Source organism: Branchiostoma floridae, chromosome 1 (assembly GCF_000003815.2).
Source record: "Branchiostoma floridae strain S238N-H82 chromosome 1, Bfl_VNyyK, whole genome shotgun sequence".
Classification (NCBI taxonomy): Eukaryota; Metazoa; Chordata; class Leptocardii; order Amphioxiformes; family Branchiostomatidae; genus Branchiostoma; species Branchiostoma floridae.
This window is the reverse complement of record NC_049979.1, coordinates 6958658-6969734: the sequence shown is the minus strand read 5'-3', so window position 1 is coordinate 6969734 and position 11077 is coordinate 6958658.

Sequence of the window (11077 nt, the reverse complement as noted above, 5' to 3'; positions counted from 1 at the left end):
ACATTTTTGTAATCCTGCCATATGTAACTTCTCTTTTAAGAATGCAGATTAGATGCTCGTTTGCATATGTCTGTCAATGATCTTCCTCACTACAAATGTTGCAAGTACCTATATGGAATTTATGCTATATAGTATCCCCTAATTATACATTATGCAAATAATGTAACTAAGACGTAAGTAAGTACATACTTACATGTGTACCCATTCCTCACATGTAGAGCATAGTAGGCAGTCTGTGCCTACGGTTGTCTGCCTGCACGTCCCGCAGGGGTACAGAAGGTGAGAGGCCATGCGTGCAATGCAGTCAGATGCTGTGTGATACTGTTGAGATCAAAGTACACAAATTTTACTTCAAGTTGCAGTTTTATTATAAAAGTTGTGGGAAGAAACTCAAGAACGGCTGGGTGGATTGGTTTCATACTTGGTGTGTTGGTAGTGTGTGATGAAAGCTGGAAATGATTAGATTCTGGGCCCCCTAGTGGCTCCCCTTGGTACTGCAGCGCAACTTCCGGTTTTGCTATCTCGGTGTTCTGAACATGCTATGGTCACTAGTATTAGATAGCTCTTGTGCTCAGGAAGAAATGACATAAGTTTGGGCCCCCTAGCATCTAGTTTTGGGATAGCAGGGGCATTTTTGTCAAAAACTAATGAAGAGGATAACTCAAGAAGGGAACAACGGATTTTCATGATTTTGGTGTGTAGGTACCTTAGACAATGTTGTACATGATAAGATACTAATTATGCAAAATAGGAGTACATTTGCATAATCAATGAGAATATTTTATAATAGCAGTTTTTTCAATGTATCTCTTGTTCCAGATATGCTATGGTCTTGACATTTAGGTGGTAGATAGCTTTTAGTGCCATAAAAAAAAATGGGACAAGTTTCAGAACTGCAGGGGCATTTTTGTCAAGACACTTCAAAGAGGATAACTGCAGAAAGGAACGACGGATTGGCATCATTTTAGGCATGCAGGTAGTTTGGGCAAGATGTTCATAATGATATGCATGTTATGCAAATGAGGACTTAATTTGTATAATTAATGAGGGAATTGTATAATTCCATTGTTTGCAATAACTGGAGTTCAATAAATGTAACACTTGTTAATTATGATAGGTCTAATATAAGCAGAAACCTAATACGGTAATGAAGAACTAATTTGCATAATTTATGTAAAAATTGCAAAACCGCCCATTGATTTTCTTTTGATTAATGCTTTTATAATTTTGACATGTGTGTGTTAGTCAATGATGAATAACACCATGCATAAATTATGTTAATGTGTTAATTAATTGCATGAAATTCACAAAAGCTCTCAATATTCATGGAGGTATGAGATCGCCGAAATCTAGTTGTTTATAAGTATTAATGGTTGTTGTTGTAGGTGTGTTGTATTTGTGTTCTATATACATTTGCCTGGTTGTATGTATGAAGATCGTTTTACATGATGAATGCTTTTAGGCCATTGTTATTAACAAGAAAGGCAAGCGTGCAAAATACCACTTGCACACTTACCACTTTGTGCTGAATAGGCGTACAATATGCAAATTAAGACAATCATTTCGAAAAATAGTGTTTTGTCAGTATCTCAGTAACTACGTGTACAATAGATAACATCATTTTTGTGTCAATCCACTTGTTTTTGAGGGGTAAAGAATCAGACTAAGCCATGTTAGTATTGATCACACCAACATTTTATTAGAAATTACAAAAATCAATTTCAGGGTACGTCCGAGTTGATATGTAGTTTTGTATTTTTATGTAGTTTGGTAATTGGATATTGCCAAGCAGATGTTGCAAGATTTTCTCTGTTCGTTTTTAGTAGCTGGCCTCACCATTACCACAGCCTGGAAGGCAACCAGCAACAGAACGGTCTGGAGATCTGAATACCAGGGTGCCATGCTCCAGTTTCCCAGTAGCAAGCGGAACTGAGTGAGTGAATGAGTTTTTTCGCACGTCGTGTTGTCAGCTGTTGTAGATTTGGGCCCTAAAGATAGTATCATGCACTGGAAATGTAGGGGCAATTTGGTGGCAGTCTTCCCAACTAACACCTGCTTGGTCGGTTTTAAATTGAATTCCTCTATTGTTATGCCATTGTTATTGACAAGGTTTTATCTGATGTTATTATTTTTTTTATGAAGTGAACTACAGTCAAACCTGCCCAAGACGACGACCTTGGGGACTGGCAAAAAACAATCGATTTGGACAGGTGGTCGCGGAGAAAGAGAATCAACTCAAACATGCCCGATGCAAAGTATAAATGGTTTCCGTTGTGTTTAATGGCAAATAGCAAGCACGTTGCACGCACGAATTCGATGCCCGGTACGTCCCGATAGCATGCTCACCCACGGGTGAATGTACATTACAGTTGGACTAAAGCACTCACACAGATCTTTCTTAAAAAGGTATGAGCTACACAGATCTTTCTTAAAAAGTATGAGGCTATATACGTTTTACCATGCATTCACTTTATAATGATATAGATTTTTTAAAAACTTATGTAACAACTAAATTCGGATTTTCTTACAACGATTTCGACACAAAATCACGCTAGTTATTAGAAAAAATCGATGATAACCTCAAGGAACTCAGACGTCTTAAACCTGAATACAGCTTCTTAAACCTGCATGCTACAGCTTCTTGAAGCTGCTACAATTTCTTAATTCTGTACAGAACTCCTAACACTACCAGCAACTCTGGAAATGTCTGGTAAGGAACTCAGACGTCTTAAACATGCTAAAGCTTCTTAAACCTGCTGAAGCTTCTTAATTCCATCCAGAAGGACTTAACTCTGTAGAAGAAACACATTGTGAGATGTGGATATGGCTTCAGGTTTCATAAGTTTGGAATTGGGCCATTCAGAGGTATAGATCTATATGTTCCTGTGACAGGAGAATTCCTACATGGTACAATTTCTGCACGTCGAGGATTGCCATGTGGATCACAGCTTTACCTGTTCAAATGGCTAATGTTGTTTTTGTTTGTTTGTTTGTTTATGTGTACAGAAGGACGGAGGTGTCAGACTGCAGTTTTACCTCTTCAGATGGCTAATGTTGTTTATTTGTTTGTTTGTTTGTTTGTTTGTGTGTGCAGGAGGACCCAGGTGTCAGACCGCAGTTTTACCTCTTCAGATAGCTGATGTTGTTTTTGTTTGTTTGTTTGTTTGTTTGTGTGTACAGGAGGATCGAGGTGTCAGACCGCAGTTTTACCTCTTCAGATGGCTGATGTTGTTTGTTTGTTTGTGTGTGCAGGAGGACCGAGGTGTCAGACCGCAGTTTTATCTCTTCAGATGGCTGACTTTGCTTCTGTCCCAGGAGTTCAAAATGCCAGGTAAGGGATGGCAGACTTCACCCCCTTACCCATATCACTTTGTGACCCTTCCACACACACACACACACACACACACAGTCAGACACTCAGAAGCACACATACACAACACACAGATGGACACATGCACACAATCACACACACACAGTCATACACACAGTCATACGTGCACACACACACACACACTCACAATCACACACTGTCATCTACACACACACACACAAACACACAATTCCACGCACAATCACACACACCCGCAATCACACACACACACAGTCTTACACACAGGTCATACGCGCACACACACTCACAATCACACACACTCACAATCAAACATTGTCATATACACACACACACACAGTCACACACACACTATCATTCACACACACACACACTGTCAAACACACACACACACACGCACTGTCAAACACACAGTCAAACACACACACAAACACACACACATACACACACACACGCACACACACACAGATAGCCATACACACAGATCTGCAGACATGTTTGTCAAAAATACTCCACTTTGGACTCAAGTAACAGTACAGAAATGTTGAATCTGTTGAAACTTTTGCATTACAATGGATGAAAAACTCAGCTTTTTAAATGCTGAGAAAAGGCCGCTTAATGCTTACGTCAATGGGGAAAAAATCGGGACCGAGAAAAAGCGGTCGAAATGGCCAGGTGGTCGCTGAGAAAAGGACGCTTAATGCTTACGTCCATGGGAAAAAAAATCGGGACCGAGAAAAAGGGGTCGAAATGGCCAGGTGGTCGCCGAGAGGAGGTGGTCGCTCGGGCAGGTTTGACTGTATTGGCAAATCTGGTAGCATGGTTAGATCAAGCAACCAAATTTAATGTAGTGCTATTAAAGTAGACTGTTGTCTGGTGAGACAAAAAAAAGACTTGAGATTTCTGAAGCACAGCAGTTAAGCTCTGGAGCAATAGAAAACCTCAGTTAAAACAAAGTGAGCAGAGCAAGACTTGTCGCTGGCATCATATCTTCGCCAAGGAAGTTATGCTTTTGATAGTAATATGTCTTTGCTAGATGGATTATTGTAGCAGGACAGCTGATGTTTTTGTTAAGTGATTTCCGGTACTACCTCTACCACAGACTCCCTGTTATCCAAGATTTCCTGTACCTCTTCCACAGACTCGCCGCTATTCACTAAAGCCTGTCAAGAAAAGGCTAAAATACAAGCAAGGAAAACCAGCCGGAGCCAAATCTCTGCTTGGAGAGTACACCTACTACCCCTAAGTATCTATCTAAGGCCACAGCAAGTAAATTTTACGGATGACATCAGCGTGCGCTTTAATTTTTGGCTGATTTCAGAAAAAAAAGCAAGAATTTTTTCTTTCTTCGGAAACGGTCAACATTGACAGGAAAGTACCAAAATGGGGAAATATTTTGTGTTGTAGGCTGATGATTGTACTTGATTCGTTCATGGCTTTGAAGGTTATTATAGCCTCTGGTAGGATTTCAACCCCTAAAATGGCTGTAAATTCTTTGTTATGGTCAAAAGACATTGTCAAGATGTTCGATTTCCCCATTGCAAGCAGAAAGAAGTGGGTGTCTGACTTTCAGCAGAGCAAGTTGACCCGCAATTGTTGATGTTTTTTCCTTCTCCCTTACCTAACATTATTGGGTGTCACCTGCAAAGTAATGATTACAATAATTTGAATTTTGGTACACATTCATATAAGACTTTAGACTTGACATCTATGCTTTGAAATCTGAGTTGTGCTTATTATTTCGGGGTGAGGCAGAGAACTTATTGATCACCCCTCGTAACTGTGGTAAAGACTGACTTAATGATATGTAAATTTATGTGAATGAGGGCTCGGTTTGCATAGTCAATGAGGGTGTTTTGCATTTGAATTGTGCAGTAACTTGGTTCAATAGGAGCATCAATAGATATGAATACAAGTAACATGTATGTAGGTAATAACATGATTTGTGTAATTAATAAGAAAGTGGGATAATGCTGTTATGATAAATGGTAGCATATCTTTTTTTGTTGACATATGTTTCCTACCCATTAAAACACAAGTAGGTGACTATTGACACAAATATAATACTATACTGTATACTCAGGGCTCAAAATACTGGGTGCATGTGCACCCAAAATTGGAGCTGTGCATCCAATTATTTTCTGTAGGTGCAAATATTTTCTTGGGTTTATGTATAAGATATCAACGTGTACAAGTATACATCATATTCTTGACATCTAAGGGTTAGAAAGATAATAAAAATGTCTGTCATGGTACTTGTTTAAGAATTTGATAGCTTGTAACTATGTTTTGTTATTAGGTTTTTCTGACATTCTACGTAAAATTTAAGTGGTGCATCCAAAAAAATTTTGGTGCACCCAATTTTTTAAGCTGGGTGCACCAGTGCACCTAATCCCCAAAATGAATTTCGAGCCCAGTATACATTTTAAACATTTCATAAGCACTCTTCAGTGGATCTGGAAAACACTTTGTATTTTGGCCAATAGTTCACTTCATTACACAACGGCAAACACTATATGCCCTTTGTTGACTTTTGGTATATCTTCATGAATGTCTTTGTCAATTACTGCAGGTACAACACAAAATTATGTCAACACTCTACTAGTTGCACAGGACATGGATTTACAATAGGTGTGTCAGTTTTAATGGCATTTTTTCTTTGCTTTCAGGGAGTCTAATCATCATCTCGTCTTGAAGTTTTCAAGAACATTCATGGCTCTTCTCCTCCATCATCATCATCCAGGCGTCCCTTCCAGTCTCCTTTTATGGTTCAACATGCATCCTTCCACAGTCGGTTTGCAGATGAAGATCAGAATAGAGATGTGCCAAAGTATTAGATTTATTTTTAATATTTCATTTTCATTGCAACATTTTTTGTACTATCACCACCACCAGCCATGATAGGTCAAAGACACCACCCCTAGTGTTATGTTCTGACAGGAGCTTTGTTCATTACATTTACAGGTAGATGTAGAAAGATAAATGAAGATGTAATTGTTTTCTTTTAATTTGAACAGCTTAATTTGTACACATGTGCAGGCAACAGGTCCTAGTATTCTAGACTGACAGAATGAAAACGGTTTTATTTGTGGAAAGAAATGCTCATCTTATTCTATCTATAATGATTTCAATGTTAACAGTAGTGTTACACCAAAAAACAGTTACTCAAGCAACTGGATATGATTTTGGAAATGGTCAGATGTGTCAAACAACCATACCATGTATTTCATCAGTGATACTGGAGAAATCTTGTTGGAGAGAGATTTTAGACACCTTATAATTGATGTTGGATGTCCCATCTTCATTGACGTAACACCAGTGTTACTGTATAATAAAATACAGGAATAAAAGACTGGTTGGTTGGTTGTTTATTTGCTTCAGTTCTTCTCACCAGGTTTATGGTCTTCAAATTTGAAAGTGTAGGTATTATTTATGATTGTAATACTATCCTTTTAATAAAATTATCAGTCACTCATAAAGATCTGTCAATAAATAGAGACACTTCAGTGTCAAACGACCTTTATCCCTAGCAAATTTTAGCTAATTTGACGTATATTCGTTGCATCTTTTTTTTTAAACGTGCGTTTCTTCTTTGATTCACCCACACCTTTCAGGTACCAATATTATTGCCACAGATTAAAAAGTTTCATATTTTAAATTATATTGAAGATACAAACATGGCTTTGGACGTGTTGGTTGTGTTCTTCATACTTTAAGTGATGTATAGTATATACAGCAATGTATGGTGGAAGTAAGTTGGGGCCCCCTAACATTATGTACTGGAACTGCAAGGACAGAAGCTACATAGAAGATGCAAACAATTTTAAAACATTCGACAGGGCATCAGACATTTCATTGACGACGTTCACAACCCTGTTTAAAGACGGTAATCAAACGTGAATATTTTTTGGACGTTGATAACAAAGGAAACCTACATATGACAAAGGAAACCGACATGTAACTCCCTTTCATCCTTCAGACAAAAATATAATTATTTTAATAATAGTTTTTTTAAATATATCAACAAGTGTGGAACTATAGTATTATGGTGCTTCTTAGGGTGAGGAATGATATTTCTACCCCGTTTAAACAGCCTGCGCGGATGAGAACAGAGCTTTAAAACACCGTGGTGCAACTAAGTTTAAGTATATGGACTTAAGGAAACGCTCGGTTTTCCCGCGCGCAGTCTTAAAGCTGTCACCCGCACTGCAATCTCCATCGTTTTGATAGAAAACTTAGTAAAATATGTCGATTTTAACGATTCCAAGTTAAGTCGGACCTACCACCATTAAATCTCACCTTGTTTTCGAGGCTTTTCTGTCAACAACGGAAGGATTGGCCTCTCACATACTGCGGGCGGACCGTGCAATACCTTCAAAAATTCAAAGATGGCGCGAATAAATGACGTCACATCAGGCTATTCCATTTTTACCACTTTGGTAATTTTATTTTATCAATCGTCACATATACTACATAGGCAACGAACATGATATATTATCACTAAAACAGATACGATATTTAATGTAATTTGCTGAATATTTTCATGATTGAAAGTGAAAAGGGGGTTTGAAAACCAATTACAGAAACTGACGATTCTTAGAACATCCCTCCTTCCTCTATACAATTGGTTAAACCCGATAAATATGGCCGACGTGACAGCGCAGATTTGACATGGTCTTCTTCCTCAGAAAAGTTCTAATTTTATAGTATAATTCAAAGTTCAGATCTGTGCCAGCATTCCTCGGGGTCGTCATCCTTGTTAGCACGTCAAGTCGAGGTATCGATGGTCAGGAATCTCCTCACACCGACGTTTTGGCGATGTCACTGCCGGTCACCTAGCGCCTGTTTGAAAACGGTTTAGAATTTTTATTTACACAAAGAAAATACTTTGGATGGTATATACAGTGACTGTGACAGTCTATGAAACGTTGAGCCCGAGTTGACTAGAGTGTTTACGAAGGTCCGAGTTGACCAGGGTGTAGGTCCGAGTTGACCAGGGTTTAGGTCCGAGTTGACCAGAAATTGCTAGGTCCGAGTCGGTAAAGGTCCGAAGCGTCCGACATCCCTGGCAGAATGTGTAAAGCACAACACAACCAACGTATGGGGGGGGGGTAGGCAATACCATTCACCGTCTCCTTACGAAACGATTTCTCCCCCAGCGAAGCGGTGGACTTCCTCCGAAATGAAAAATTCCTCCAGGTTCAGTTGAAGAACCCGATAAGTCCCGAACTTGGAGTAAAGAACGAGAAAATCGTTCCGTCGGATTCGGGTTTCCAGGCCCCTCGCTCGACCTCTTGGGCAGTTCCGACCTTCTGACGTCATCCCGTTGGCGCGCCTTCGCGTTCGCGCTTCCTAATAAGGGAGGTCATAGTGCTTACAAATGAAAGTGGCGGGAACTCCAAATATTTATTTTCCTCTCCCTCAATGTCTTGTTCATTGATCATAAAATATCAGCTAAAAGAGGTGTACCATTGATCGAAAACGTCTATGAGGTTGCGGCTACAAAACAAGAACTGTAAAACACCTTTAAACTAACGTTATAGCTCTAACTCAGCAACAGTACTAAAACACACAGGAGGGAACAACATCTGTTAGAGAACAGGTCCCGACGTTAACAACATGGGGATTTCTGTGTGAAAAATTTGCGCGTGCAAAATTTCTTTCTGCGTGTGCAAACTTGATATTTAGAAATCACTAGAAATTCCTTGAAAATGGAGGGAACAAGGTTTTGTCGTGTAGAATGCAATACTCAGTTAATAATAGGATACTTAATTCCATTTTGTGTCATCGTATTTGAACCTTTAACCTTAAATCTCCCAAAAGGTTTCGAATCTCTTGGTAGCCAGCCTATCTATTCTCAAGTGACCTGAAATTTAAACAAAGATTTCGGGAAACAGGTGCAAAATCTTAACATTTTTCTGACTAAGAACTTTGTACTGCACTTTTTCGGACATGTTTCATGAACTTACTTTTTTCACGCGCCAATTCTTCACACGCACAGAACCCCAACCAACAACATTTAATGATTTATGCATTTCAACATGAACGTAATAACCCCCTGACATCATCAGTGTGGAAAACTAGTTGTGACTTTTATGAAACGTAACGATAATGGACAAAAGACAAAGAAATATCGACAATAATTAAAGTATGATACCTTTGAATTGTGCGGTGAAAGTATTTTTCAATTTGCCTATAGCAGGAAAATGGTGTGTATAATGTGCAGATGTGTATCTCAACTGAATAATACTACATTCACCAGCTTTTTTTTTTTACTTAGAATCTAAAAATATCTTGGGTTAATGTTTGATAAAACACTTTAAGAAAGGCATTTCATAACTTAAATAAGAGAGGGAGAATGTACAAAACTTCTACTCCAGCGTGATTAGAATAACTCAAGGTTCAAGAACCTTTAACTCAGCAATAGCCAAGCCCCCCAGAGCTGGCTGAGATTGGCAAGTCATGATTGAACAGCTAACATCATCAAACTGCGGATTTGTTGCCTGTCTTTTTTACCTGCAGCTCCGGGGATTGTTGCTCGTGTCTATTATCCGACGGGGCCAATGTTGCCAAGATAGATTTGAAACGGCTGTAATGTCAGATATGAAGCCTTTGTGGCAGTACAATGGCGAAATGGAGGCAGCCGCATGGGCCAAAAGCACACTTTTCATAGCACCACCATTTAATGATCACCTGTCATAGAACGGTTGGACAGTGAAGGATTGCAAGACGATGCTATGTGCAAACGCTACGTGCGATATTTGGTTCAAAGGCCAGAAGGCCAAACCACTTTGAAATAAGAGCATGTGGAGGATGTAATGGCTCCGTGGATTGCTGTACACAGAAATTTGAACATGTTCTTAGTGTCAGTGTTTAGACTTATGCCGCGGTAACTTTTTATTGTAAGTTTAAATACATAGAAAGCCATATGAGACTAAAAATGTAATTGAAAAAAAAAAGTGTGTTAAAGTTATTGGTCTCCTTGGCATTTTTCGGTCTCGTTGGCCTTTTTCGGAGTCATGTATACATTGTACTATATACTCTGTTTTGTATACGTACTGTAACGTTACATAGTGTAGGGGTGCATGCCTGGTAGCGTCGCCTACCGTTGAGTGTCTGTACTTCAGCGTCCTTTCAGCTTTCTGGTGTCCACACCAATGATGACGGAGTAAAATACATGTACAATGTATGGCTTACAGCTACTGTTACTGGCGTGTGTCGTGGTCTTCTCTTCAAGATACTAGTTGATTATTTTCATGATCGATCGCCAATAAATGCTTGACGGTCCTCATGATCCCTCATGACAGGACGTACAAGATGGGGTCCGTAGGATATTGTTTTGCCCTACAACATTGTCACCGTATTTTGTATCTGCATTAGAATTTAGAGTCTTTACCAACAAGACATGAACAGGATAAGCTAAGCAAACAAGTCACACACGGACGTCCGGACAGAAAGATGATGGTTGTCGGTTTAATCTTATGGCTGATTACCACACCAGATGTACGTACTGGACAATCAGAGGTTGGTGGGGGAAGATTGTGACCTGACCTTCTTATCATCTGACCCGTTTTCTGTCTGCCTGACGTGACACATCCACTGCGGCCATCAGCGTTAGTTCCAGTATGCAGTTGATGGGGCCGACAGACAGTAAAACGGGTCATCTGATAAGAAGGTCACAATCTTCCCTAGCAATCTCTGCTTGGAGAGAACAGGTCAAAGAGAAAA